Source organism: Hibiscus syriacus, unplaced genomic scaffold (genome assembly GCF_006381635.1).
Source record: "Hibiscus syriacus cultivar Baekdansim isolate YM2019G1 unplaced genomic scaffold, ASM638163v2 tig00017959_pilon, whole genome shotgun sequence".
Lineage (NCBI taxonomy): Eukaryota > Viridiplantae > Streptophyta > Magnoliopsida > Malvales > Malvaceae > Hibiscus > Hibiscus syriacus.
The window spans coordinates 123564-138769 of NW_024062420.1; the positions used below are offsets into that span (position 1 = coordinate 123564).

Here is a 15206-nt window from a genome sequence, read left to right on the forward strand (position 1 = left end):
AGGAATTTAATGTTTCATTTTTCCTTTAGGGGGTATCGATACCCCCAGTAGGGTATCGATACCCTCATGACATTCTGTAATTTTTCATCAAGGGGTATCGGTACCCCTCTGGGGGGAATCAGTACCCCTATGACATTCTGAAATTTCTCGTTTGAGAGGGTATTGATACCTATTGAATGGGTATCGATACCCCTAGCCCAGAAATCATGTTTTGAGCTCGAAAATCACTTCATTTTCAGCTACATACTTCATACTTCACTTCCTTTAATATGCCTAACTTTCATACACATACTTAAACTCATTTTTACTCCATAATCATTTCTTTAAACTCAAAATTCTATCATTTACATGGCATTCAAGAATCACTCTAAATTTCCAACATGTTCTAAATTTAATTCTAACACCTCATACTTCTTAATTAGCTTGATGATAAGTCAAATCCAACTTCTAATTCTTATTATGAACTCTATTCCAAGATTTCATTCCATGGTTCTTAACCTTTAATCTTCCCTAACTTCATCATCCATTGATTTTAAGATAACTTAAGCTTTCCTTAAGTTTAGTTATCATCTAATGATCAATAAGCAACCTTAAATTCATCAAGAATTTAATCAACAAGAAACTTACCTTTAGCTTGGCTTCATGGTGGAGAAGAAGAATGAAGAAGAAGAGAAATCTGGAAACTTTAGTTCTCTCCAATAGCTTTTCACGTGGATATATATTATCCTCAACTAATATTTAATTACTTTCCTGCTAAAAGACTCTTTTGCCCTTGTAATTCCTACTTCTTTGCTAATTGATCCTACATAAAACATTTCAATCAAGTCCTTGAACTTTCAATTTATCCAATTTAGTCACTGCATTTTTAAATCTTGCAATTTAATCACTAACCCGGTGTGGAGGATGTTACAGTTTTTTTGTTAATGATTATAGGAAAACGTTATAATTATAATTTAATTTATATTTACGGTTATGCTCATAAATCTTCATTGTAATTTTACATATTTTCTAATTTTAATAAAACTAGTGACTTTCTATAAAAAAGATAGATGAGATAATTTAGTGTTAGTGTAAAAAATAAACTATTTTAATTTATCATTTTTACCATAATTATAGGGTTTTCACATATTTTCGCTGTCACAAAACGTCATTCCTCAACCTTTTTTAAGGTTATCCTAAATATCGATGAACTTGTCTTATTGTCCTCTATCACTTTATTGCTTTACTTTTCTCAAACTTAATTAAACACATAAATATATATAATTTCGGTAGCTTGGGGATTTCTCAGATTTAATAGAATTTTGAGTATTTGTCCAAAAATTCAAAATTTAAGAAGCATTGTTTCGAAGAGACGAATAAGATATCTCGAAATTGACCTTATCAAATGGTCATTGGAAAAGATTTGAGCTTTGGAACGTCAAGTTTTTAGATGTATTTTCATTGATTTATAGTAAATTCATTAAAATCAACCATATAAGAAAAAGAGAGTAAAATACGTGTAATTTGATACTAATATTATGTGAATGACAATAAATTGATAATGACTAAATCGATACACAAACTAAAGTTTAGTAACTAATGAGAGAATTTAACAAAAATCATAAACACACTTGTACTATTACATTTCTTCTATTTTGATCACCATATTCTCTTTTATACATAATTAAATCACTAGTATTATGTTTCTTTTTATATTTATTAATTTATTATTAAATATTTAAAAGATAATGTAACGTGTTCTGATGTAATAATATTTTAATTTTTAAAATATTTATATTTTATTAATTTTATCATAATTTAAAATAGTTCAATAAATTATTAATATTTAATTTTTTATAAATATAAGCATCATTTTAATTCAAAATAATTTAATAAATCTATCCCATTTGGATAAACAACCAACGACTAAAATAGGAAAAACATAATGTTATTGATTAAATATGCAGAAAACATAGTATTGTGACCAAAATAGGAGACAGGTTATAGTATGGTACCTACTAGTGTAGTTTATCCCCAAAACTATTGATTCACTTTTCAACGCACGTTTTGCGACATTAGATTCCCTTCCTCTTCCTTAAGATGTACTCAAAAGATTAATCTGTTTGAAATCTGATCTCATCTCTTCGTCTCCTCAGTTTTAATCCCAAATTAAGACTAAATTAGGGTTAGCTCAATATTTCAATCCTCTCTTCAGTTTTAATCAGATTTTGGGCTTCATCGCCGGAGTCATCCTCCTCAGTTTTACCGGTAAGAAAACCCAAAAAGGTAATCGTTTTGCTCCCATGCTTCATTTTTCTTTTTCTTTTTTGCTTTAATTCCTTCCCATATTCATGAAATTATTTCCATATGTGGCGCACTAGAAACTAGAACTTCAACGGTTTAATTGATTACAGCTCTGTGTTATATTTAAAGTGAGTCTGACCTTTACTGCTAGAACAAATCTTGACTTTGTGGGATTCAAGTTATGTTGTTCTTTCTTATGGACTGATCTGACCCCTTTCTTCTTCTTAGGGTTTTATGTATCTTTTAGGGTTATAATAAGATTATGCCATTATATGCATTTCCATTCTTTTAAATGTATTTTTTGCTTATGGTGTGGCATTAACGTGTGCCTTTAAATTTGTTTTATCTTCTGTTGTAGCTGAAAAATGTAGGCAGCTGGTTGGAGAGGAGGCATCATCACGAAGTGGGCAATTTACTTTGTTAAATTGCTTCGATATGGGCTCTAGTTCCGTAGCTTGCGCGGTGAAGGAGGGTGTGAAGCTTTATTTCTACAACATCAGATCTGCTCATGTTGATAGAGCAAGGAATCTCGATCATGAAGGCGATAGAGGACGCGGTGTCGCAAGGCATGGCTGCTAAACAAGCAGCGAAACAAGCAGAATTAGAAGGGGAAAAAGCGGCAAAGTTGGCAACACGGCAAGCCAAGTGCATTATAGGTCCTATTATTGCTTCTGGATGAGATTTTTTCGAAGCTATATACTATGGCGGTACTCTTGCTGAAGGATTTCTAAGGGGTACGGGCAGGCTGTTCGGTGCCTATTGTGGCGGTTTTCTAGGCAAACAAAGGCTTGGGAGGGTCGGTTATCCTGTGGGAAGTCATTTGGGGAGTTGGTTGGTGGTAGGATCGGACCGATGGCTTATGATGTGGTTAACGGAATCATTGCTTGCTTCAGTTTGTTCAAACCGAAGAAATTCCAGTCTACGAAAAATCTGAAGTTTCAGGGGATTCCTATGTATATGGAAATTCAGATGCATATGAATCTACACCTGATGAGAGCTCTGAATCACAAGAAACTGAAGATCATGAGGCTCCTGTTTATGAAAACCGGAAGTCTCTGAGGATTCCTATGTTAAAGAAAATTCAGACGAATACGAATCTCCACCTGACGAGAGCACTGAATCGCAAGAAATTTCTAGTTTCTGGTGAACCAATTGTAAGTTCATGTTCTTACTTATGCTTTAATTCAGATGAATGTGCATAGGATCAAAAGAAACTGAAATTGAGTTGCCGAATTTCCACGTATAGATACTCGAAATCATTTGGTATCTTGTTCCGTTTTCTATTTCAGCGTTGGATAGACAATTGTTTGATCCCCTTGTATCCCCGAGAAAATGAATAAATCCATTGTGTAGTGGTTAATAGATAGATAACATGTGGCTGAGTTCGGATCAGATTAGTTCAAGTCATTACTAATTGTTTAGGTTGAATTTGGATTAATATATTGTATTTGATCCAGAGAGTAATTTAAATATCATATCAGGAATTGGTAAATATCCTTATAGTTTACTGAATTGTTGAATTTTATCGGTTGATGCTCAATACATTTTTTTTAATAAATATATTTTACTCGTTGATGTATAACGGAGGAGCGTAGTTGTGGTGGATTCTGACCGTTTATTTCTTCTGATTTAGACGGAGAGGTCTTAGTTATGATGGTTGGAGACTTTAAGCATAGTGAATGTTTAAAAGTAGAGATGAGTGCTATGTTGAGTAAGGGTATATCGATTCGATTCAGTTTTTAATAAAAGATAGATAATGATAACGATCTCAAACAATTGATTAAAGGGTAAATTATGTGTTTAGTATAAACTATCAGTTCTATCAGTTTTGGTCTGTTTTCGTGTCTAATGTTTATGTTTTCGGTTCATTTTAGTACCCTATTGTTAAAAACTTTAATTTTTGTTTCATTTAGTAATCCGTTTGAAATTGAACGTTAAGTTTTGAAGGAATTGAAAATTTAGGTACTAAAACGGATCATAACTGATAGTTTAGATACTAAACGCGTTAAATTTTTAACTACGGAGTATTAAAATGAAATGAAAAATAGACATTAGTTATGGTTTAAAAAAATGAAAGTTAAAATACTAAAATGGGTCAAAACTAATATTTCAATTACATAGATGACCTTGATTAAATCCTGGTGGCAATATAAATAAGCTTTGGATATGAAATTAAGAAGATAAGAATTATCTGTTGTTGCTAATTATTGATATAAAGATTGTGGTAAAAGATGAATGATAGTTCGATTCGTTATTAAGAGATAGAGTGTCGTTGAATACGATAATCTAAATGACTGATAATCGAGATAAAGAACGATAAATAAAGGTTTAAGGTCCAGTGTCCCTTCTCTTTCTCTATATCAGTATAATCAGTTTTTTTTTTCCTCTCGGGATGTTATATAACGGTCGAGGACTGACTAATCAGGGATAAATGAAGTGATGAGATTGAATTAGATTTCTTAGAGGGCGTTTGGTTCAGGGTATCTCATATTATCAGGGGAATGAAATGTCATTCTCCCGTTTGGTTGGCAAATATTCCCAACCCCGGTAATAAGTTATTCTCTACAGTGGTATTTGGGGGTATATTACCGGGAATGTGATTACCCCTTCCCTTAGGTATTGTTACATTCCCAGTGTTTTGAACTAAAATGCTCTTAATTTCCCCCTCTCCAAAAATATCATTCTTCTGTCGTTGAATAAAAAAATTCTACGAAGGTTAAATTATAAATTTATCCTTAAACTATTTTAGATTTACAAAAAAAAATCATTATTAGAATTTGATATGAAGTTCAGAGGGAAAAAAAATACCCTTTCATTAACCTATTTATCTTTTTAATTTTGTAAAAAGAATTATATAAATTTTATGAATTTAAAATTTTTAAAGAAAATATATAAATTAATTATAATAAAGTTTTAGTAGAATTCAACTTGTTAAAAACAAATATATAATAAAGACAATTTGGTAAAATATACATTCCAATAATCTTTTATTTCTCTAACCAAACACTGTAATCTTACATTACTGCTAAACGAACCAAACACAAATACAACATTACCAGTAATTTTATTCCCGCCGGTAATCCTATTCCCACCGATAATCTTACATTTCGTGAACTAAACGCACCCTTAGTATCATGAGAAGATAAAGGATTATTGACCGAAACAATATGCATACATGAATTGAAGTAGCAGGAGTATAAAGGGCAGAAACATAGGGTGCGTGAGCTTTTTAGTTCTATTAATACTAATACATATTAGTCATGGGGAAGACGTGTGAATTAAGAAAGTTCAACGATCCTTATTAAATTATTACCTTGTGGATTACGGAAACAGGTCCTCGCTGCATCAATGCCTATGCCTTTCAAATTGAATCTTGCCTGTACAAGCAGATGGCCCCTTCGCAATTTTTTGTTCAACATTCTATATGTATAACTATTTCAAGCAGGGGCGAATCTAGAGATATTTTTTTAAAGTAAACACACATGGTCTAATAATAACCTTAAAGTCGTGGGATCGAGTTTCATGGAGGGCATTTCATAATTTGGAGGTCTCCTACGGAAGCTGTTCTCAACCTAGTGTTGGGGGTAGCCTACTATCTTACCTCCCCCTTACCCCATTATATATGGGAACAAGGGACAGCCATTTATACATGATCTAATAACACAATATTTTGAATAATTGGACACAAATAAAATTTTAGGTAAACACCATCAGTAAAATAAAAAACGAACCGAAAAAATTTCAGATTTCGTGCCCACCCACAAAAATATGTGACTCCGACAGTAATTTCAAGGTGGACCAATATGATTTTATCTTAAATTCAATTATACCTTAATAGAAATTAATATTTTTACATGATTAATCTTAAATTTCTCAATTAAAAAAAACAATTTTACGAAATAAATCGGATCAAAATAGATTAATTTTAAAATTAGTATGGTACTCCAATAAATGTGATCTCAACTATCTGTAAACACTTGGCAGATTCCCATTGGCAAATACCCACCACCGCTCATCCTTTTTTTTCTCCCATAAATTTGTCTACCCAACTGCATCATAAATACGTAACAATGGTAGCTCGGCGGAGTAATAGCCCCATTTCCTGCTCTCTGCTATTGGTTCACCTAAATAACTAAAACATTACGGGTAATTCTACGGTACAAAAATCTAATTTAAAGTTAAAAGAATGATGAAAAATAGATATAATTAAAAATAGGCTAAACTCTCGAGATAACCTTCTCGAACAAATTATTTCACGAGATAATGCTCTCCCAAGATTAATTGCTCAATAGGGTGAAATCCACAGTGTTAGTCGTAGTCGCCATGCCTTCCGGACGACCTACTACGTGGCCATCCATGCACGTCCCCAAGCATAGGTCGTCATGCCCTCTGGGCGACCTTGTAAGTCGCCATGCACTCCCTCCTGCTCCTCGCGTGATTCCTCTTGCTCTCGGATGCCCTCGCAAAGCTCGCTCGGATAGCCTCGGTCGGATGCCCTCGGTCGGATGGCCTCGAATGCCCAACGTGTTGGAACGTACATGACACATGCAATCTATCTCATAGCTCGCCGGGAAGACATGACGACCTAGTAGGTCGCCCGGATGGCATGGCAACCTACGACCAACACTATAGATTTCACCCTATTTGAGCAATTAATCTTGGGAGAGCATTATCTGATGAAATAATTTGTTCGAAAACGTTATCTCGAGAGTTTAGCCATTAAAAATAATATATTTTTATTTGACACAACTTATTTAAAAAAAATATTTTAAATTGTGTCTAATTAAAATTATTATTTTATCACACCATTTTTGATTATAATATTTATATTATTCTTTAATCTTAAATTAGATTGTTATTAATCAAATCAAAACCCCAAACGCAGCCACTAAAACCACTGTGTTCTGACACGATGATTGACTCTAGGCTATTTTATGCTATTAGTGTCTAATTTACTTTTAGTCCCTCTATTTTTATTCCGATAATATTATTAATAAAGTCAAGTAATTTCTCGTGTTAAAGTAAAAAAATATTATTATTTTTTAGAAGATTTAAATTTAGACATTTTTGTTACAGAGTGTATAAGTAATTTTAAGGAAAAAGGGATTATATAGAATTTTAAATATTTAATTGGCAATACCATTTCATACCAAATTAAAGATTTTACCGTAATGGAGGATTAAACCATGATTAGACGGGTATTAACTATTTTAGCTTTGTCACAATGGCATTATGGAAATATTTTGGTACCCAGAGGGGTGAATACATAGCTTAACAACTATATCAAAGATCCAATTCGTCTTTCGATTTACAACACTCTTCATCAAAAAATCATCTTCCTGGCCGACCAAAGTTGATAGTAGAAAAGATGTCTCTTGTGACCGAGGAGATAAAAGCCAGTGCATCGGAGATTTACCATGGCGACGAGATTTGCCGAGAGAATCGAAGTTTCTGCTGCAGGAAATAGGGCTGCCGAGGGGTCTTCTGCCATTGAAAGACATCGAGGAAGTCGGGTACGTGAAGGACACGGGGTTCGTGTGGCTAAAACGAAGAAGAGCATCACCACAAGTTCGAGAAGATAGGGAAGCTGGTCAGCTACGCCACCGAGGTCACCGCCGTGGTGGAGAAGAACAAGATAAAGAAGCTGACGGGGGTGAAGACGAAGGAGCTGTTGGTGTGGATCACTCTGAGCGATATCTACGTGGATGATCCACCCACCGGGAAGATCACTTTCCAGACCCCGGCGGGGCTTCACCGGAGTTTCCCTGTGTCGGCTTTCGAGATCGAAGGTGAAGTGTCATGGAGAAAGGCGAGGAGAAAAACAAATGAATGGTGCTGCTGCTGCTGTGGGAGTGAAAGAGGTCTAGAGAGAGATGCTTCTTGTGCCTTTCATCTATGGATTATTATCAGTAACAACTAGCAATCAATAAAAAAACTAAAGGTGTTTTTACTTATGCTTTACGATTTTATTTTATGGTACTACAACATAGGACCTGAGAAATGATGACGGGAGTGTAACCAAATGCTTTTTAAGTGCAAAAACTACTCTCTCTTTCATGGGATGATGAAGGGTCTGCCTCTGTTAAGCTTGAAGTTTTTTTTAATTAATATCAGTATCGAATCTATTAACCGACTAATCCAGATCTTATTTTAAGAAGCCCAATATGGAGCGACCCTCTTAACTCAATTTGTTTCATTGGCAAATGTCAGGATTTGAATCACAGACTTTGCTTAAGTAATCTACTGTATCATGAAGTTTCTTTTTTGTTTACCTGTTTATTTAGCAATTTACAAGGGGAAGAGAGTAAGTTAGAAGAGTAACAAAAAGACCATCTGGGGACTAAATTTCCAGCCACGATAAACGTCCAATGTTAGTACACTAAGGTTTAGGGTTTGTCTATCACTGTCCTCGTAGTTCTTAATTCAATTTTACACTCAATCCTTCAAAAGAAAAAAGAAAAAAAACACGAAAGGTATCCTCTAAGTTACAATAAAAAAATGGATTTAATATTGCACGAATTAATTTACCTCAATATTTAAGGAATCGTTGTTGTTCTTAGAGGCTAAGGGTTCGAGCACCAACGATTAAGCGTTCATTGTCAATGGTTGAGAATATTTAAAACTATACAACTTTATAATCACATAAGATTAACCAAAATAAAAAAATTGATTTAATTGGTCCTATTTGGTGTTTCACAAATAAATACTCTCATTGATAAACTGAACACCATAAAAGATATTAAGAACAACTCTAAACAACCTGAAAACTTTAAAACAACTATGGAGAACAGATATGGGGTAACAAAGACTAATTAAATTTATTAAATATGTTGAATTAAAAAAATTGATAAATGCATAAATTTTATTACTAAAATTGTTGTTGCCCTACTATTTTATCTAATATTTAACCACTCAACGATATGTTTGTAAAAATATTTCAATTAAGTGATTAAATGACAACTTATGAGAAAATGACACGTGGGAATTGATGTATTTTATCTTTTTTTAATCCATTTAATAGCATTAATATTATTGTTGCAACAATTTAGAAATTGTTAACCGTCCGTACTGCACAACCTTTAAGTTGAGATGGACAACTCTATTTCAATGTTTGAACAACCTACATTTATTAATCTAAGCTTCACAACAACTACATCCATATCATAGGAGCAGTTCCATGCTTTCATCCATTCCAAGACACAAATTCTAGGAGAAAGTAATTGCACAATTAGTCCTTTACATAAAAGGCTAGGCAAGTAGAATCCTCTACTTAGTTAAACTGCATGTTAAGGTACCTTCAGTCTGTAAAAAATGCCTAAAATTGGTTACACAAGCAATTACCAGCACCGACTACAACAGCTGAAAAACCGAAAGAATTGCTTTACTTTGATTCAGACATAAAACTCCCCCGGCTGGAGTATCATCGACACTCTCCTTCCGCAGTAACTAGGACTTTAATACCTGAGTAGAAACAAATCACAATCAACACAAAGTCGGTAAAAACTACCATTTTCGGAATTGGTGCATTGAACATGGACGGGTTCTGTTAAGTGGTCGAATTGAAACTTGGAAGAAAGAATTGGGTGTTGGATAAGCCACATCATGAGAGTTCCCAACTACTAACGACACAGAAAAGATGGAAAAAGGTTGCCATCATTTGACTAGCAAGGCATGTAATTGTTAGTTGTTGCATCGTGTCTAATTGAGCATATAATAATTTTCGACCTCTCATGCATCCATTCAAGAATTTGTTAATTGCAGAAGTTAAACAAAACACCGGGATGTGTAGATTCAGGAATAAAGGCCTAACTACATGCAAACCAGCAAGCATATACACAATTTCGCGAGTCTATAGAAAGGTAGACCGTGTTTTTAGTTTGCGAAGCAAACTCATGCAGCACAGTTCAAGAACAAATATCTATAAAGACGTTGAAGGGGGAAGAATGTTATACCTTGGATGCGGTAACCCATTTCCCGTTAACCCAGTCCTGATGCATCCTTAACTCGGAGTGTTTAAACTTTATTTCCTCCTGGTAGCTTTGAAATAGACTTCATACTTTGTCTCGGGAAGAGATTTAAGAACCTTCGAAATCACACCCACCCAGCCCTCATTGTAGAAAGCATCGACTTCATCAAGTTTTTGGAATGCATCGGCCATAATAATTTCCGGTGGGCAAGGCCTAATGTGCAGGCATCAAACTCCTCTTTTAGGAAATCACTTTCATCGTCGGTTCTCAAGCTATCGTACTGAAATAGGTACTTGTTCTTCCCCACTGCTTTAACAATAGTTCCAGTAAACCAGGCACCTTCAAAACCATCCTCATCACTGGTCACTTCAACACGGTCTCCCTCGCTATACTCTGTTATCTTGCTAGACTCCGATTTCCCTCCACTCCCGGCTAAATCAGACTTTAACTTCCTTTTGCTTGTGGTATTATCAGGCTCTAGCTTCTCTCGGGCACAACGTTATTTAATTCCGTCTTTCGCTCAGTCACTGCTTCCATGGACTAGATTTTTTTCATTTATTTCGTCGTTAATTACTTATCCATCAATTGTTATATGCAATGTACAAATAATCTAGAACAACATAGGTAACAAATCACTAACAATTTGAGAAACAATCCCATATAATGACTTCCAAGTTCATACATTGAATCAGTAAAACACGTCTCCATCAGGAAAATCGAATAATCTGTATCTAATTCTAATGGCATAGTTATTAAAGTTCATATTCAGCAGTGATATTCATATACTCAGATCAACAATAATACATAGAACTAGAGAAATAACATATATAAGTCTGCAAACATTCCGAACTAGTTGCAATAAACAAATCACGAAACCATTTTTCAAGCATTCATTTTATCTTTATACTCCGAATTTCAACAATCAAATAGATTCATAAAACCCAAGTACTAAGAAACAACAAATACCCAAAGGAATTTACCTTGTTTACTTGCTCATCTTCCTCCAGTGGGGGTCCAAGACTCTTTAATCCACTCCCTATGAAGCCTCAACTGATCCTCTCCAAACTCCAGCTGCTCCTTCGACCTCTTGAAGTACACGTGAAACCTCCCGTTCCCTAACTCCTTAGTAATAACCCCTTCCCACCAGCCATCATTATGAAAAGCATCCACCTCTTCACTAAACTTGAACTTCCTGGCCTTTTCTCGAGGGGCGGGGCGAATATCCACAGCGTCGATGGTCTCCCTCAAGGGTTTAGTGCCGGCAACGTCTTCGAAGAGATGGGTGTATTCGACTAGGAATTTGTTGTTGGGTTTGTTAGGGGGAGCACGCTTGATAATTACGCCAGTGTACCATGAACCTCGGAACCCGGGTCGTTGGAACTGATCTCAATTTGGGAACCGGGTTGCAGGTGTGGCGGGTCGTCCGTCGCCGGAGCTGCGGTGGACTTTCGTTTCGACATTTCCCTTCTGGGGGTATTTAAGATGGGATGGATCTTTTGGCGGGGAATATCAAAGTGTGATTCTTCTGATCTGATGTAAACCGATATCTGATTAGTAGGCTTCGTCTTTTCGGCTGTTACAGTACAACCCAAACCCAATAACTGCTCCTCTTTTAGGGTAATTAAAAAGAAGGTTCATTTGAAGAAGAAAAAAAGCGTAAACTACATTGGTGGGTCATTTGTTTTTATACTTCCTTATTTTGGTCACCAATTTTCAGAACGTTATGTTATAGTCTTTCTTTTTCGATCTGTCTTACATTAATCCATATGCCGTTAACTTAGTTAGTTTGCTGACGTGACATGTTAAAAAAAATAATTAATTTCAACTTAACTTTGATTTTTTGAGAGAAAAAAATTCAATTTGACCTCAAACTGATTTTAAATAAAATATCATTTTAATCCATGAATTCAATTGAAGCTCTCGTCATCATCGATAGATACTCATCACCTTTATCAGTCCCTATATGTTCTTGTCATCAATTGCCATTATCGATCACCATCGATCGTCGTCATCAACCGTTAGATTCCAAAAGGACAAAAGGAAATGGATTATGATCCATGTGATTATGATCAGATATTCCAGAAATTGGGAAATGGAAAGCAGGAGCCATAGACAAAAGGACTCATATTTCAGCAGTACCAAACACAACCGTTTCTGAATCAGCAAGCAATGTAAATTCTGAGAAAATGAAGCAGCATTATCAAAATACCGATGAAAAAGTTCCTCACCAACTCATCCTGGTACAAATATTTAAGTTACGACCTCACTTCGAATTCTCCTGCTCGTGTTAGAGAACGAAAACCTTTGTACAGACGACTCGGTGCTGTCTTTAGATCCAGTTTATCTATTTGCAAGCCAGAGAGGGCAACACCCATAATCTTAAAATCCACTCGGAAAGTGGGAAAAACATGAGACGCTCTAGTTCAGACTCGAGCACCAATGTGCCGGACAACGATGGCATTTTATCCTTGGGAATCCGACCAATCGACCAAGAGCAGATCTGCAGAGGCATATCATAATCAAATAACCAGATACATCTCTAGACGATATGTTATTAGTATCTACAAATTATACCGATCAATATCATACTCTAAATAAAAGTAAAAAGTTTATATCGTGATCAGAGCCAGTATTTGAAGTCAAATCAGCAGATAAACGCAAGGAGATAACTGAAACTGCAGAGTTATTGAGTCAATCGTCTTTCCGTGATCATTCTTATACCAACCAACGCATTAACACGGCATTTCCCTGCATCCGATGATAGCTGTGACTTTACATATATGGGAGTACTCTTCAACATTTTAACTCTGCATGGAAATAAAGATGCTTTAAAGATAATATTTTGCAGCATCAGTTGAAACATAGCAGAAGGTCAAATGTATCAGAAAACCTGTAACTCATAAGCTTAAACTCTCCGTCAGGAGGAACAAATGACAGAATTGATGGGATTCCCACGTCAAAAGCGAATACAGGGATTGAATCTGACATCATCTAGAATCGATGGATTTGCAAAAGAAAGTGTCAAATCTGGAAGACCTGACAGATGTGAGTTTTCTCGAACTTCACCATAAATTTCACATTTGGCCAACACCCATCCCTAAACAGCACATCCAGACGAACCAGGCTCAGGACATTGAATGGAAACTATGCAATACGAAACAATGAGACATTCCACTGTTGCATATTAAATTAACATAAGAAGGAAGCTTCTAGCAAGATCAGGAACTGACCTGTTTATAACTGCATCCATTCTTTCACAAGGTCCACATAAACTTCGTTGTTTGCATATTTTGGACCTGCAGCTCTCCATGGTATGCAAGACCCTGTAGCACCGGGAAGTGTATCACTTACATTTTGAACTATTACCAGTCACACAACTGAAAACTTTGCTGACAATATTAGGTGGAGCAATCATCTCTCTTAGAATGTTCGGTGGAAGCCATTGTCTATCATCTCATCCGGAAGCTGCAACAACATGTAGTTCAGCTATTTGAGCAGCACATATAAGCTCATGGAACACAACCCACATTTCACCTCGTGATAAACAGGCGCGCAGAGAAAATGACCAAAAATATCGACAGAAACTATTTGCTGTACATTCCCTAAAAAAAAAGACAAGGTGCTGCCTAGGCACATTGATGAATGCTACAATTAATTTCGCATAACAAATAGTAACAATACCTCATAAACAATTACAAAGTTATCCTTTATCACATCTTCATTCAGTCCACCATGAAATCCGAGAGAACATCCGATGCTCTGCAAAGGAACTGGAATTCAAGCGGTTAAATCTCATCTCAAGAACTTCAATCGGTTCAAGCGTAACAAAGGACAACATATTTACCTCAATGCCCATAAAGGAGGCATTTCAACTTGCGTGCAAGCCAAAAATGTAATCCCCTCTCGAACTACTTGGAAAAGATAATGAGTGGGTGAAGCAATCACTGGCTGTGACGGCATAACAAGCAACACAAAGTACAAAAAGAATGTGAGAAAAACATTATAAAATGAAAAACCCAGAAATCAGAATTGGCTAAAGAAACCCATATGAATGAATTGGCTGTACAATTGGGTATGTAAAGAAAAGCGAGTGATTGAAAAGGAAGAAGCAAACAATAAAGGGAAGATTCATGAGAAAAAGGAAATTAGGTACCTTGAAGAATCACCTTGAGAGATAACACGATCCCAAAACCAATCACAGATTGATCTATCACACGATGCCCGGTTAGCAGTTTCTCTAGCTCACCTCCCTGTCAATTAAAGATCCGTATACTTATTCAACTTCACCATTTCTTAAAACTAATTCAATCATAATCGAATGAAATTGAAGTTGAAAAGATGAAGAAGAGGAAGAAGAAAGAAACTTTGAATCAAAAAGATCCCTTACCCAGAACAGAGAGAAGAAATATACACTGCAACATGTTGATTTCTTCTCAGCCCACTTTCACCCTTCGATTCCAACAACAATTCAACAGTGGCAATTTGTAGTATACTTAGATTTTGATTTGGTGACAGATATTTTTATATTCAAACTGATTCAAACTCATACCGTATTTAAATGATATTAAGTTGCTTATCGCTTAAATCAATCTTAATTAAATATCGACCATTATCATATCTATATAATCAATGCCAACGTGATCACTAATTAATCAAAAATTCTTGAGAAGCCACCTTCACCCTTCTAGTTATATCATCCTTATATTCTTAAATGTAGGCGTAATTATTAAAGGATCTTATAGCTATTCCCATCCCCAATTTGGACGTAAAACAAAGCGATTGGAGTCGAGTGTAAAGTGAACAAGATTTTGTCCTAAAAAACATTTATTTATCGAAAACATTGGTCGGTTTCTCCAAATCAACTCATTATCTCGGTGTAATTGTATGTTTGGTTTTTGGGCAACTGATTCGCGAAAACCAATCCAGGCAAAGGCCAACGGCTCTGATTGGACCGTA

The 15206-nt window shown here is 35.4% G+C and overlaps 4 pseudogenes; 2 read left to right on the forward strand and 2 right to left on the reverse strand.

Moving 5' to 3' along the window:
• The first annotated feature begins 2147 nt into the window (after nucleotides 1-2147).
• On the forward strand, nucleotides 2148-3460 carry LOC120208964 (annotated as a pseudogene).
• A 4117-nt stretch (nucleotides 3461-7577) lies between these two features.
• Nucleotides 7578-8346, forward strand: LOC120208979 (annotated as a pseudogene).
• Nucleotides 8347-10229: 1883 nt separating this feature from the next.
• On the reverse strand, nucleotides 10230-10749 carry LOC120208965 (annotated as a pseudogene).
• Nucleotides 10750-12363: 1614 nt separating this feature from the next.
• Nucleotides 12364-13665, reverse strand: LOC120208966 (annotated as a pseudogene).
• Nucleotides 13666-15206: the final 1541 nt, after the last annotated feature.